Raw genomic sequence first — 16802 nt, 5'->3', positions numbered from 1 at the left:
CGTCTAATACAATTACATCAGATTACATAACGTATAATACAGAATCAGATTACATGGAGAGAGGGACCTGATCCTATACTGTGGGTCTCCCATCCTCCTCAACAACAATGTCTAATAACGTCTAATACAATTCATAATTAATAATGCTGCAAGTTGTCTGTGTACAGAAGCCTGATTCTCCTCCCTGTGGTAGTGTGGAGGTGTTGAGCTGTATTATTTGACCTGTGGTAGTGTGGAAGTGTTGAGCTGTATTATTTGACCTGTGGTTGTGTGGAAGTGTTGAGCTGTATTATTTGACCTGTGGTAGTGTGGAAGTGTTGAGCTGTATTATTTGACCTGTGGTAGTGTGGAAGTGTTGAGCTGTATTATTTGACCTGTGGTAGTGTGGAAGTGTTGAGCTGTATTATTTGACCTGTGGTAGTGTGGAAGTGTTGAGCTGTATTATTTGACCTGTGGTAGTGGGGAAGTGTTGAGCTGTATTATTTGACCTGTGGTAGTGTGGAAGTGTTGAGCTGTATTATTTGACCTGTGGTAGTGGGGAAGTGTTGAGCTGTATTATTTGACCTGTGGTAGTGTGGAAGTGTTGAGCTGTATTATTTGACCTGTGGTCCTGTTGTCCACAGTCCCAGTGGTGAAGATAATGTCTTAATTGAGCTTCTTGTCTGTGACTGAGATACGTAATCTGCACATTTACTAAAACGTCAGCTCTCATCTCTCCCAATGTTCTCAATGTCAAACGATGAAGGCCGGATTGTTTGTTTTTTCATTACTGCAACCCAGGTAATTTTAATTATGGACTCTTGTGACAGACGGCATCCATTGAAGTGTAATATTTATTTGGAGTATTACAGTGACCACACTGACCGCTCCATACCTACCATCAACCTAGGAGTCCCCAACACAGAGAGAGGTGAGTTAGTCCAGGGCCTGTATCCATAACATCTCAGAGTAGGAGTGCTAATCCAGGATCAATTTATCCTTTTAGATCCTAATGAATCAGATTACATGGAGAGGAGGGGACCTGATCCTAGATCATAATGAATCAGATTACATGGAGAGGGGGGGACCTGATCCTAGATCATAATGAATCAGATTACATGGAGAGGATGGACCTGAACCTAGATCATAATGAATCAGATTACATGGAGAGGAGGACCTGATCCTAGATCATAATGAATCAGATTACATGGAGAGGAGGGACCTGATCCTAGATCATAATGAATCAGATTAAATGGAGAGGAGGGACCTGATCCTAGATCATAATGAATCAGATTACATGGAGAGGGGGACCTGATCCTAGATCATCATGAATCAGATTACATGGAGAGGGGGGACCTGATCCTAGATCATCATGAATCAGATTACATGGAGAGGGGGGACCTGATCCTAGATCATAATGAATCAGATTACATGGAGAGGAGGGACCTGATCCTAGATCATAATCAGATTACATGGAGAGGGGGACCTGATCCTAGATCATAATGAATCAGATTACATGGAGAGGGGGGACCTGATCCTAGACAATAATGAATCAGATTACATGGAGAGGGGGGGACCTGATCCTAGATCATAATCAGATTACATGGAGAGGGGGACCTGATCCTAGATCATAATGAATCAGATTACATGGAGAGGGGGGACCTGATCCTATATCATAATGAATCAGATTACATGGAGAGGGGGGACCTGATCCTAGATCATAATGAATCAGATTACATGGAGAGGGGGACCTGATCCTAGATCATAATGAATCAGATTACATGGAGAGGAGGACCTGATCCTAGATCATAATGAATCAGATTACATGGAGAGGAGGACCTGATCCTAGATCATAATGAATCAGATTACATGGAGAGGAGGGACCTGATCCTAGATCATAATGAATCAGATTACATGGAGAGGGGGACCTGATCCTAGATCATAATGAATCAGATTACATGGAGAGGAGGACCTGATCCTAGATCATAATGAATCAGATTACATGGAGAGGGGGGACCTGATCCTAGATCAGCAATCCAACTCTGGGACACTGCCTGTATGAAACCGAACACATAGTTGTAAAGTGTAGTTACAGCAGGTGTTTACTACCATCTAGTGGAAGATACCAATAAAACACTTTATTTTCAGGTTGGGGAGACGGCTGATTGAAACAGAAAGTAAAGTTGTTCTTTTGTTCAGGATCCATTTTGAGACGACAGAGCAGAAAACACTATATGGAGATTATTGAAAAATAAAGTAAGTGTTTCTGAACATTAATTTATTCTAATGGACAGAGTAAGAGAATGAATACCTGGAATGAGATATTACTAGTTAGTAGAACTGCTACTTGAGCTGTGTTGCTGACAGACAGCAGTTTTCAAAGTGGAAACTAATCAGTAGGTCTACATGTTATCAGTAAAACGTCTGGTAAAGATGGTGGAGGAGCTTTTACATTATATGGTTTTATGTTTATCTCAGGGTTTCTCAATCCTTTTGTTCTTACCAGCACTTATACACCTGATTCAACTAATCATCAAATATTTTAAGACAGTTTAATATTTGAGGCCAACAAATGAACATTCTCAAATTAAAACTTTTGGGTTTGTAGGCCTGTTAACAATTATTAAAGTCCTACAGTGACTCATATTTTGGAGAGAAAAAAACACAGCTAAACTTGGTTTCCAGTAAATTGTATGTAACTATTGTGACCTCAAAGAAATAGAGAATGAAACTAATTTGATCCTCTATTGCCTTTTCTACCACGATATACGCTTGCTCTTATTCCAGATATACCCTGGCAGTATGTGATGAGGAGAAATTTAAACTAGGAAGGTCAGTAAGAACAAATTCTTATTTTCAATGACAGCTCATTGAAAATAAGAATTTGTTCATAACTGACTTGCCTAGTTTAAATAAAGGTAAATCTAAATATTCTGCAAATGGAAATACACAATGGACAAAAAAACATTTAATTTCTCCTCATCACATACTAGGAACAGTGGGTTAACTGCCTTGTTCAGGGGCAGAACAACAGATATGTACCTAGACTTGTCTCCCATATGAATCTTCTCATTGTGCCAGACTGGGTTCAAATGCCTTGTTTCTTTTTTTCTGTATTTATTTATCTGTTTAAGTTATGTATGTATGTATGTGCATATATACAGTGTGTATGTATGTATGTGATGTGTATATATACAGTGTGTATGTATGTATGTGTATATATACAGTGTGTATGTATGTATGTGTATATATACAGTGTGTATGTATGTATGTGTATATATACAGTGTGTATGTATGTATGTGTATATATACAGTGTGTATGTATGTATGTGTATATATACAGTGTGTATGTATGTATGTGTATATATACAGTGTGTATGTATGTATGTGTGTATATATACAGTGTGTATGTATGTATGTGTATATATACAGTGTGTATGTATGTATGTATGTGTATATATACAGTGTGTATGTATGTATGTATGTGTATATATACAGTGTGTATGTATGTATGTATGTGTATATATACAGTGTGTATGTATGTATGTATGTGTATATATACAGTGTGTATGTATGTATGTATGTGTATATATACAGTGTGTATGTATGTATGTATGTGTATATATACAGTGTGTATGTATGTATGTGTATATATACAGTGTGTATGTATGTATGTGTATATATACAGTGTGTATGTATGTATGTATGTGTATATATACAGTGTGTATGTATGTATGTATGTGTATATATACAGTGTGTATGTATGTATGTGTATATATACAGTGTGTATGTATGTATGTGTATATATACAGTGTGTATGTATGTATGTGTATATATACAGTGTGTATGTATGTATGTGTATATATACAGTGTGTATGTATGTATGTGTATATATACAGTGTGTATGTATGTATGTGTATATATACAGTGTGTATGTATGTGTATATATACAGTGTGTATGTATGTATGTGTATATATACAGTGTGTATGTATGTATGTGTATATATACAGTGTGTATGTATGTATGTGTATATATACAGTGTGTATGTATGTATGTGTATATATACAGTGTGTATGTATGTATGTGTATATATACAGTGTGTATGTGTGTATGTGTATATATACAGTGTGTATGTATGTATGTATGTATGTGTATATATACAGTGTGTATGTATGTATGTGTATATATACAGTGTGTATGTATGTATGTGTATATATACAGTGTGTATGTATGTATGTGTATATATACAGTGTGTATGTATGTATGTGTATATATACAGTGTGTATGTATGTATGTGTATATATACAGTGTGTATGTATGTATGTGTATATATACAGTGTGTATGTGTGTATGTGTATACATACAGTGTGTATGTATGTATGTATGTATGTGTATATATACAGTGTGTATGTATGTATGTGTATATATACAGTGTGTATGTATGTATGTATGTGTATATACAGTGTGTATGTATGTATGGTATATATACAGTGTGTATGTATGTATGTGTATATATACAGTGTGTATGTATGTATGTGTATATATACAGTGTGTATGTATGTATGTGTATATATACAGTGTGTATGTATGTATGTGTATATATACAGTGTGTATGTATGTATGTGTATATATACAGTGTGTATGTATGTATGTGTATATATACAGTGTGTATGTATGTATGTGTATAGATACAGTGGTGTATGTATGTATGTGTATATATACAGTGTGTATGTATGTATTGTGTATATATACAGTGTGTATGTATGTATGTGTATATATACAGTGTGTATGTATGTATGTGTATATATACAGTGTGTATGTATGTATGTGTATATATACAGTGTGTATGTATGTATGTGTATATATACAGTGTGTATGTATGTATGTGTATATATACAGTGTGTATGTATGTATGTGTATATATACAGTGTGTATGTATGTATGTGTATATATACAGTGTGTAGTATGTATGTATGTGTATATATACAGTGTGTATGTATGTATGTGTATATATACAGTGTGTATGTATGTATGTGTATATATACAGTGTGTATGTATGTATGTGTATATATACAGTGTGTATGTATGTATGTGTATATATACAGTGTGTATGTATGTATGTGTATATATACAGTGTGTATGTATGTATGTGTATATATACAGTGTGTATGTATGTATGTGTATATATACAGTGTGTATGTATGTATGTGTATATATACAGTGTGTATGTATGTATGTGTATATATACAGTGTGTATGTATGTATGTGTATATATACAGTGTGTATGTATGTATGTGTATATATACAGTGTGTATGTATGTATGTGTATATATACAGTGTGTATGTATGTATGTGTATATATACAGTGTGTATGTATGTGATGTGTATATATACAGTGTGTATGTATGTATGTGTATATATACAGTGTGTATGTATGTATGTGTATATATACAGTGTGTATGTATGTATGTGTATATATACAGTGTGTATGTATGTATGTGTATATATACAGTGTATATGTTATGTATGTGTATATATACAGTGTGTATGTATGTATGTGTATATATACAGTGTGTATGTATGTATGTGTATATATACAGTGTGTATGTATGTATGTGTATATATACAGTGTGTATGTATGTATGTGTATATATACAGTGTGTATGTATGTATGTGTATATATACAGTGTGTATGTATGTATGTGTATATATACAGTTTGTATGTATGTATGTGTATATATACTGTGTGTATGTATGTATGTGTATATATACAGTGTGTATGTATGTATGTGTATATATACAGTGTGTATGTATGTATGTGTATATATACAGTGTGTATGTATGTATGTGTATATATACAGTGTGTATGTATGTATGTGTATATATACAGTGTGCATGTATGTATGTATATGTATACAGTGTGTATGTATGTATGTGTATATATACAGTGTGTATGTATGTATGTATGTATGTATGTATGTATGTATGTATGTATGTATGTATGTATGTATGTATGTATGTATGTATGTATGTATGTGTATGTATGTATGTGATGTATATATACAGTGTGTATGTATGTGTATATATACAGTATGTATGTATGTATGTATGTATGTATGTATGTATGTATGTATGTATGTATGTATGTATATACAGTGTGTATGTATGTGTATATATACAGTGTGTATGTATGTGTATATATACAGTATGTATGTATGTATGTATGTATGTATGTATGTATGTATGTATGTATGTATGTATGTGTATATATACAGTGTGTATGTATGTATGTATGTATGTGTATATATACAGTGTGTATGTATGTGTATATATACAGTGTGTATGTATGTATGTATGTATGTATGTATGTATGTATGTATGTGTATATATACAGTGTGTATGTATGTGATGTGTATATATACAGTGTGTATGTATGTGTGTATATTATTGTTCTGCTCTAGGGATATAATTATTGTTTTCATCACCTTATTTACTATTATGTATTGATTTTTACCTTACGTTGTTTTCATTCTTCATGTGATGCTCAATGCAAAGAGCACTGAAGAGGAATTATTATTTAATTACCACAGTGAATTATTGTAATGTTTGTTTATGTGGCAGTTAACCCCATAAGGGATGGGTTGCCAGTTGGCAATTTGACACAAAAATAAAATTTCATTCATTCATTCATTTTTCATTCATATTATTTAATTTAAGTTTTTCTGTGTCCCCTAATATCACTTTACACCCTGTTAGTTTGTTGTAATTCCTAGAGCAAAACAGAGAACACCAGCGTGTTCGTACGAGTCTCAGCTTACAAAAGAGGTATCATAATAGTTTGTTGGCCAAACCGTTCAGACTCTACATACGATTTTGTGAGAAGACAGATTTTCAGGATGTCTCATGGTCTGACAAACACCACTCTAGCTCTGACAACTAGATAATAATGAATCAGATTACATGGAGAGGGGGGACCTGATCCTAGATCATAATGAATCAGATTACATGGAGAGGAGGACCTGATCCTAGATCATAATGAATCAGATTACATGGAGAGGGGGGACCTGATCCTAGATCATAATGAATCAGATTACATGGAGAGGGGGTACCTGATCCTAGATCATAATGAATCAGATTACATGGAGAGGGGGGACCTGATCTTAGATCATAATGAATCAGATTACATGGAGAGGGGGGACTTGATCTTAGATCATAATGAATCAGATTACATGGAGAGGGGGGACCTGATCCTATATCATAATGAATCAGATTACATGGAGCGAGGGACGTGATCCTATATCATAATGAATCAGATTACATGGAGAGAGGGGGACCTGATCCTAGATCATAATGAATCAGATTACATGGAGAGGGGGGACCTGATCCTAGATCATAATGAATCAGATTACATGGAGAGGAGGAACCTGATCCTAGATCATAATGAATCAGATTACATGGAGAGGAGGGACCTGATCCTAGATCATAATAAATCAGATTACATGGAGAGGAGGGACCTGATCCTAGATCATAATGAATCAGATTACATGGAGAGGAGGACCTGATCCTAGATCATAATGAATCAGATTACATGGAGAGGGTGGACATGATCCTAGATCAGCTCTGAGACACTGCCTTTATGAATAAGGGCCCAGGAGTCACCAGGACCAACTTTAAATTGCTCTGGATAAGAGCGTCTGCTCAATGACTAAAATGTAAAATGAGTCACCAGGACAGGCATTGACAGGACGTTCACAGCCACACGTTCACTGGTTAGGTAGGACACAAGATAACTGTTAGATAGGAACAACAGTAATGATACATGGTTAGGTAGGACACAAGATAACTGTTAGATAGGAACAACAGTAATGATACATGGTTAGGTAGGACACAAGATAACTGTTAGATTGGAACAACAGTAATGATACATGGTTAGGTAGGACACAAGATAACTGTTAGATAGGAACAACAGTAATGATACATGGTTAGGTAGGACACAAGATAACTGTTAGATAGGAACAACAGTAATGATACATGGTGAGGTAGGATACAAGATAACTGTTAGATAGGAACAACAGTAATGATACATGGTTAGGTAGGACACAAGATAACTGTTAGATAGGAACAACAGTAATGATACATGGTTAGGTAGGACACAAGATAACTGTTAGATAGGAACAACAGTAATGATACATGATTAGGTAGGACACAAGATAACTGTTAGATAGGAACAACAGTAATGATACATGGCTAGGTAGGACACAAGATAACTGTTAGATAGGAACAACAGTCATGATACATGGTTAGGTAGGACACAAGATAACTGTTAGATAGGAACAACAGTAATGATACATGGTGAGGTAGGACACAAGATAACTGTTAGATAGGAACAACAGTAATGATACATGGTTAGGTAGGACACAAGATAACTGTTAGATAGGAACAACAGTAATGATACATGGTTAGGTAGGACACAAGATAACTGTTAGATAGGAACAACAGTAATGATACATGGTTAGGTAGGACACAAGATAACTGTTAGATAGGAACAACAGTAATGATACATGGTTAGGTAGGACACAAGATAACTGTTAGATAGGAACAACAGTAATGATACATGGTTAGGTAGGACACAAGATAACTGTTAGATAGGAACAACAGTAATGATACATGGTTAGGTAGGACACAAGATAACTGTTAGATAGGAACAACAGTAATGATACATGGTTAGGTAGGACACAAGATAACTGTTAGATAGGAACAACAGTAATGATACATGGTTAGGTAGGACACAAGATAACTGTTAGATAGGAACAACAGTAATGATACATGGTGAGGTAGGACACAAGATAACTGTTAGATAGGAACAACAGTAATGATACATGGTTAGGTAGGACACAAGATAACTGTTAGATAGGAACAACAGTAATGATACATGGTTAGGTAGGACACAAGATAACTGTTAGATAGGAACAACAGTAATGATACATGGTTAGGTAGGACACAAGATAACTGTTAGATAGGAACAACAGTAATGATACATGGTAGGTAGACAAAGTAGGACACAAGATAACTGTTAGATAGGAACAACAGTAATGATACATGGTTAGGTAGGACACAAGATAACTGTTAGATAGGAACAACAGTAATGATACATGGTTAGGTAGGACACAAGATAACTGTTAGATAGGAACAACAGTAATGATACATGGTTAGGTAGGACTCAAGATAACTGTTAGATAGGAACAACAGTAATGATACATGGTTAGGTAGGACACAAGATAACTGTTAGATAGGAACAACAGTAATGATACATGGTTAGGTAGGACACAAGATAACTGTTAGATAGGAACAACAGTAATGATACATGGTTAGGTAGGACACAAGATAACTGTTAGATAGGAACAACAGTAATGATACATGGTGAGGTAGGACACAAGATAACTGTTAGATAGGAACAACAGTAATGATACATGGTTAGGTAGGACACAAGATAACTGTTAGATAGGAACAACAGTAATAATACATGGTTAGGTAGGACACAAGATAACTGTTAGATAGGAACAACAGTAATGATACATGGTTAGGTAGGACACAAGATAACTGTTAGATAGGAACAACAGTAATGATACATGGTTAGGTAGGACACAAGATAACTGTTAGATAGGAACAACAGTAATGATACATGGTTAGGTAGGACACAAGATAACTGTTAGATAGGAACAACAGTAATGATACATGGTTAGGTAGGACACAAGATAACTGTTAGATAGGAACAACAGTAATGATACATGGTTAGGTAGGACACAATATAACTGTTAGATAGGAACAGTAATGATACATGGTTAGGTAGGACACAAGATAACTGTTAGATAGGAACAACAGTAATGATACATGGTTAGGTAGGACACAAGATAACTGTTAGATAGGAACAACAGTAATGATACATGGTTAGGTAGAACACAAGATAACTGTTAGATAGGAACAACAGTAATGATACATGGTGAGGTAGGACACAAGATAACTGTTAGATAGGAACAACAGTAATGATACATGGTTAGGTAGGACACAAGATAACTGTTAGATAGGAACAACAGTAATGATACATGGTGAGGTAGGACACAAGATAACTGTTAGATAGGAACAACAGTAATGATACATGGTTAGGTAGAACACAAGATAACTGTTAGATAGGAACAACAGTAATGATACATGGTGAGGTAGGACACAAGATAACTGTTAGATAGGAACAACAGTAATGATACATGGTTAGGTAGGACACAAGATAACTGTTAGAGAGGAACAACAGTAATGATACATGGTTAGGTAGGACACAAGATAACTGTTAGATAGGAACAACAGTAATGATACATGGTTTGGTAGGACACAAGATAACTGTTAGATAGGAACAACAGTAATGATACATGGTAAGGTAGGACACAAGATAACTGTTAGATAGGAACAACAGTAATGATACATGGTTAGGTAGGACACAAGATAACTGTTAGATAGGAACAACAGTAATGATACATGCCCTCAATGTGAAGTGACATTAAACCATAAATACAGAGCACAAGTACAACCCCTTTTATATAAACTTTTAAGGTAGTAAGAAAATAAACATTCACTTAATATTTCAATAAAGAAGTCAATAAATCCCCTGCTAGCAACAACTAGCGTGACATTACAGTGCACTGACTGACGGTGCTGGTTAACTCGTCATTAACATGGCTAGCTAAGCTAGCAGACACTTGATAAACTTGCAGAAATATGCTTTAAATACACAATAAATATATACATAGTCACATTCACTATTGACTTTGTGATATATGAACCAGTGTTCCAGATACACTATAGTGTTTTACAGTTTTTATGTCCAGCAGAAGGAGACGTCCTCTCAGAATATCTCAGACTGAACAGCAGGCAGAACAACTTTCCAAATAGGGGAGAAGCACTCAAAATCCTCTACTTGTTCATTCAAGGAAAATAATACAAAAAATGGTAAGTCTGAAGACCTCTCGTTTTAACAACCTTACTACAATGGCAGCAAATATTATTTATGAATTCGACACACATAATGAAAGGAAACGTTATTCATATCACCCCTCTTTCTGAGCTGAATGGTTTCCCCCACTACTCTCCCGGAACTGCGGTGTTCTCTGATATCCCGTTCACGAGTATCCCTGTAGACATAAATAAACAGAATATTCCTCATTTCAATTCATATGGGTTAAATTAAATAGTAACGTTAACTGAAATCTGGACACTGACTGTAGGCCCATAATCTAATATAATATTAACTGAAATATGGACACTGACTGTAGGCCTATAATCTAATATAATATTAACTGAAATATGGACACTGACTGTAGGCCTATAATCTAATATACTATTAACGAAAATATGGACACTGACTGTAGGCCTATAATCTAATATAATATTAACTGAAATATGGACACTGACTGTAGGCCTATAATCTAATATACTATTAACTAAAATATGGACACTGACTGTAGGCCTATAATCTAATATAATATTAACTGAAATATGGACACTGACTGTAGGCCCATAATCTAATATAATATTAACTCCTGAAGAATTATGCATTTCTTGTATTTAAATGAAACAACAAATGTTAATTTAGTCTGGGGAACAGGAGTGGAGAAATATGATTTATTTCAGTATCTCTTGAGATAATGTGAATGAGAGTGTGAGGTGTTATCTTTTACAATATGATGCAAGCAGACAGTATTTTCAACCTTATCAGAACCTTATCGTGTGTCATCTTTTTCTCAGCTTTTCGTTTCCTTAAAACCGTTCAGACTGATGACATTTGGACATTTTGCACAGAACCAATCTTTCCACTGTTCTGGAGTTATTGAGTTTTCTCCCCGGTCCCTAAACTAAACCCTTCAGACTGATGACATTTGGACATTTTGCACAGGACCAATCTTTCCACTGTTCTGGAGTTATTGCGTTTTCTCCCCGGTCCCTAAACTAAAGGTCAACTTTACCGGTGTTAATTAGTGGATTACTAATGCATTCATTCTATCAATGTAAATTATTATTCTGGAGAGAACTACTTTATTTAGTCTTCTGGGGCAACAATTTATGACAGAAGAGAAGCTGCATGTATCAAACTATATTTGACAAACAAATGGCCTACCAAATGTTGAAAATTATAGGCAGAAATGTGTCTAAATTGTAGCCAGTAGGCTATACAGTCCAGTACAGAGTATCAAACTGCACAGGTAGCCTATTTTTTTAGTTCGATTTTTTTTGACAATCAGATGAAAACATAATATGTGAAACAGCCTGAGGAGACAGCAGAAACAACAGTAAATTGGATAAGATGTGTACATGCATCAATTTAAAAGCACAATACTTCAGAGTACCTCGAATAATAACGGGATATTGGTGTGCATGTTAACGTGGTCACTGTTGTTGTAAAGTCTAGTTACAGCAGGTGTTTACTGCCATCTAGTGAAAGATACCAAGAATACAGACAGACACAAATGTCAAGTTCAAGAGCCTTGTTCAAGCATTGTACAAGTCCCTACACACGGAGTCCGGGGAACAGCCCAGCTAGTCGATTACCTATCAACTAAGGTTTCTACGCATGCTCAGTTCTTGGGTCTCTGGAGTGGAAATGTGAAATGAAAGTTCTGGAACTCCATCAAGTGCTTCTGTTATGAGAAAAACTCCACAATAAAACTGACATTAAATGTGGAGAATGAAACATCTGTTGAACATCAAGTAGCCTATTAATCTTTATGCCTATCTAGGCTACTGTAGCCTATTAATCTTTATGCCTATCTAGGCTACTGTAGCCTATTAATCTTTATGCCTATCTAGGCTACTGTAGCCTATTAATCTTTATGCCTATCTAGGCTACTGTAGCCTATTAATCTTTACGCCTATCTAGGCTAATGTAGCCTATTAATCTTTATGCCTATCTAGGCTAATGTAGCCTATTAATCTTTATGCCTATCTAGGCTAATGTAGCCTATTAATCTTTATGCCTATCTAGGCTACTGTAGCCTACCATTTATACTATAAATATATTGAAATGACTGGAGTCATTGCAAATAATTTTGTGTCACTTGTGTAGCCTACCTGGAGCTGGCAAATAGATTTAATAAATAGCCTATAACTTAAGTTTATTGTTGTTGTAGCCTTGTGTTATTATGCAACTATTAATGTCCATGTTGAGTTAATTCAATTGGAAGTTATCAAGTGTGACCATGGTGACAGTTCTATCTCAATGGCTGATCAGATGTTAGAATGCATTAGATTGAAGGTAACAGTTCTATCTCAATGGCTGATCAGATGTTAGAATGCATTAGATTGAAGGTAACAGTTCTATCTCAATGGCTGATCAGATGTTAGAATGCATTAGATTGAAGGTAACAGTTCTGTCTCAATGGCTGATCAGATGTTAAAATGCATTAGATTGAAGGTAACAGTCAGATCAGGTTACAGGTAATAAAACACTGGCTGTTGTTGACAAGCATCGACCTGTTCAGTTCATTACCATAGTATTAATATTGGATTCATCGACCTGTTCAGTTTATAACCATAGTATTAATATTAGATTCATAGACCTGTTCAGTTCATTACCATAGTATTAATATTAGATTCATAGACCTGTTCAGTTCATTACAGATATAGCCCTTGGTTCTCCCCAGATCTGACTTCCCTTAACCAACACAAAAACATCCTGTGGCGTTCTGCATTAGCATCGTACAGCCCCCGTGATATGCAACTTTTCAGGGAAGTTAGAAACCAATATACACAGGCAGTTAGAAAAGCCAAGGCTAGCTTTTTCAAACAGAAATTTCCTTCCTGCAACACAAACTCAAAAACGTTCTGGGACATTGTAAAGTCCATGGAGAATAAGAACACCTCCTCCCAACTGCCCACTGCACTGAGGATAGGAAACTCTGTCACCACCGATAAACCCACTATAATTAAGAATTTCAATAAGCCTTTTTCTACGGCTGGCCATGCTTTCCACCTGGCTACCCCTACCGCAGTCAAAAGCACTGCACCCCCCACAGCTACTCACCCAAGCCTTCCCCATTTCTCCTTCTCCCAAATCCATTCAGTTGATGTTCTGAAAGTGCTGCAAAATCTGGACCCCTACAAATCAGCCGGGCTAGATAATCTGGACCCTCTCTTTCTAAAATTATCTGCCGAAATTATTGCAACCCCTATTACTAGCCTGTTCAACCTCTCTTTCGTGTCGTCTGAGATTCCCATAGATTGGAAAGCAGCTGCTGTCATCCCCCTCTTCAAAGGAGGGGACAGTCTTGACCCAAATTGCTACAGACCTATAGCCATCCTACCCTGCCTTTCTAAGGTCTTCGAAAGCCAAGTTAACAAACAGATTACCGACCATTTTGAATCCCACCGCACCTTCTCCGCTATGCAATCTGGTTTCAGAGCTGGTCATGGGTGCACCTCAGCCACGCTCAAGGTCCTAAACGATTCGTAACCGCCATCGATAAGAAACAATACTGTGCTGCCGTATTCATTGACCTGGCCAAAGCTTCACCACATCTTCATCGGCAGACTCAATAGCCTTGGTTTCTCAAATGATTGCATCGCCTGGTTCACCAACTACTTCTCAGATAGAGTTCAGTGTGTCAAATCGGAGTGCCTGTTGTCCGGACCTCTGGCAGTCTCTATGGGGGTGCCACAGGGTTCAATTCTTGGGCCAACTCTTTTCTCTGTATACATCAATGATGTCGCTCTTGCTGCTGGTGAGTCTCTGATCCACCTCTACGCAGACGACACCATTCTGTATACTTCTGGCCCTTCTTTGGACACTGTGTTAACAACCCTCCAGACGAGCTTCAATGCCATACAACTCTCCTTCCGTGGCCTCCAACTGCTCCTAAATACAAGTAAAACTAAATGCATACTCTTCAACTGATCGCTGCCTGCACCTGCCCGCCTGTCCAGCATCACTACTCTGGATGGTTCTGACTTAGAATATGTGGACAACTACAAATACCTAGGTGTCTGGTTAGACTGTAAACTCTCCTTCCAGACTCACATCAAACATCTCCAATCCAAAGTTAAATCTAGAATTGGCTTCCTATTTTGCAACAAAGCATCCTTCACTCATGCTGCCAAACATACCCTCGTAAAACTGACCATCCTACCGATCCTCAACTTCGGCGATGTCATTTACAAAATAGCCTCCAATACCCTACTCAACAAACTGGATGCAGCCTATCGCAGTGCCATCCGTTTTGTCACCAAAGCCCCATATACTACCCACCACTGCAACCTGTACGCTCTCGTTGGCTGGCCTTCGCTTCATAATCGTCGCCAAACCCACTGGCTCCAGGTCATCTACAAGACTCTGCTAGGTAAAGTCCCCCCTTATCTCCGCACACTGGTCATCATAGCAGCAACCACCTGTAGCACGCGCTCCAGCAGGTATATCTCTCTGGTCACCCCCAAAGCCAATTCCTCCTTTGGCCGTCTCTCCTTCCAGTTCTCTGCTGCCAATGACTGGAACGAACTACAAAAATCTCTGAAACTGGAAACACTTATCTCCCTCACTAGCTTTAAGCACCAGCTGTCAGAGCAGCTCACAGATCACTGCACCTGTACATAGCCCATCTATAATTTAGCCCAAACAACTACCTCTTCCCCTACTGTATTTATTTATTTTATTTATTTTGTTCCTTTGCACCCCATTATTTCTATTTCTACTTTGCACTTTCTTCTACTACAAATCTACCATTCCAGTGTTTTACTTGCTATATTGTATTTACTTTGCCACCATGGCCTTTTTTGCCTTTACCTCCCTTATCTCACCTCATTTTCTCACAATGTATATAGACTTATTTTTCTACTGTATTATTGACTGTATGTTTGTTTTACTCCATGTGTAACTCTGTGTTGTTGTATGTTGTTGAACTGCTTTGCTTTATCTTGGCCAGGTCGCAATTGTAAATGAGAACTTGTTCTCAACTTGCCTACCTGGTTAAATAAAGGTGAAATAAATACATAAATAAATTAATTACCATAGTATAAATATTAGCTTCATAGACCTGTTCAGTTCATTACTATAGTATTAATATTAGATTCATAGACCTGTTCAGTTCATTACCATAGTATTAATATTAGCTAGACCTGTTCAGTTTATAACCATAGTATTAATATTCACGTCATAGACCTGTTCAGTTCATTACCATAGTATTAATATTAGATTCATAGACCTGTTCAGTTCATTACCATAGTATTAATATTAGATAGACCTGTTCAGTTCATTACCATAGTATTAATATTAGATAGACCTGTTCAGTTCATTAACATAGTATTAATATTAGCTTCATAGACCTGTTCAGTTTATAACCATAGTATTAATATTCACATCATAAACCTGTTCAGTTCATTACCATAGTATTAATATTAGATTCATAGACCTGTTCAGTTCATTACCATAGTATTAATATTAGCTTCATAGACCTGTTCAGTTCATTACCATAGTATTAATATTAGCAGCATAGACCTGTTCAGTTCATTAACATAGTATTAATATTAGATTCATAGACCTGTTCAGTTCATTACCATAGTATTAATATTAGATAGACCTGTTCAGTTCATTACCATAGTATTAATATTAGATTCATCGACCTGTTCAGTTCATTACCATAGTATTAATATTAGCTTCAAAGACCTGTTCAGTTCATTACCATAGTATTAATATTAGATTCATAGACCTGTTCAGTTCATTACCATAGTATTAATATTAGATAGACCTGTTCAGTTCATTACCATAGTATTAATATTAGATTCATCGACC

General features: G+C 36.2%; 1 long non-coding RNA gene across 1 annotated transcript; it reads left to right on the top strand.

Annotated features, from left to right (window-relative positions):
* The first annotated feature begins 1958 nt into the window (after positions 1 to 1958).
* Positions 1959 to 11018, top strand: LOC115186755 (uncharacterized). Its single transcript, XR_003875878.1, has 2 exons — positions 1959 to 2235; positions 10861 to 11018. It is a non-coding gene; the product is annotated as an uncharacterized LOC115186755 (long non-coding RNA).
* The last annotated feature ends 5784 nt before the right edge of the window (positions 11019 to 16802 follow it).

This window comes from Salmo trutta, unplaced genomic scaffold (genome assembly GCF_901001165.1).
Source record: "Salmo trutta unplaced genomic scaffold, fSalTru1.1, whole genome shotgun sequence".
NCBI classification, from domain to species: domain Eukaryota; kingdom Metazoa; phylum Chordata; class Actinopteri; order Salmoniformes; family Salmonidae; genus Salmo; species Salmo trutta.
This window is presented reverse-complemented; position numbering and strand designations above follow the sequence as displayed.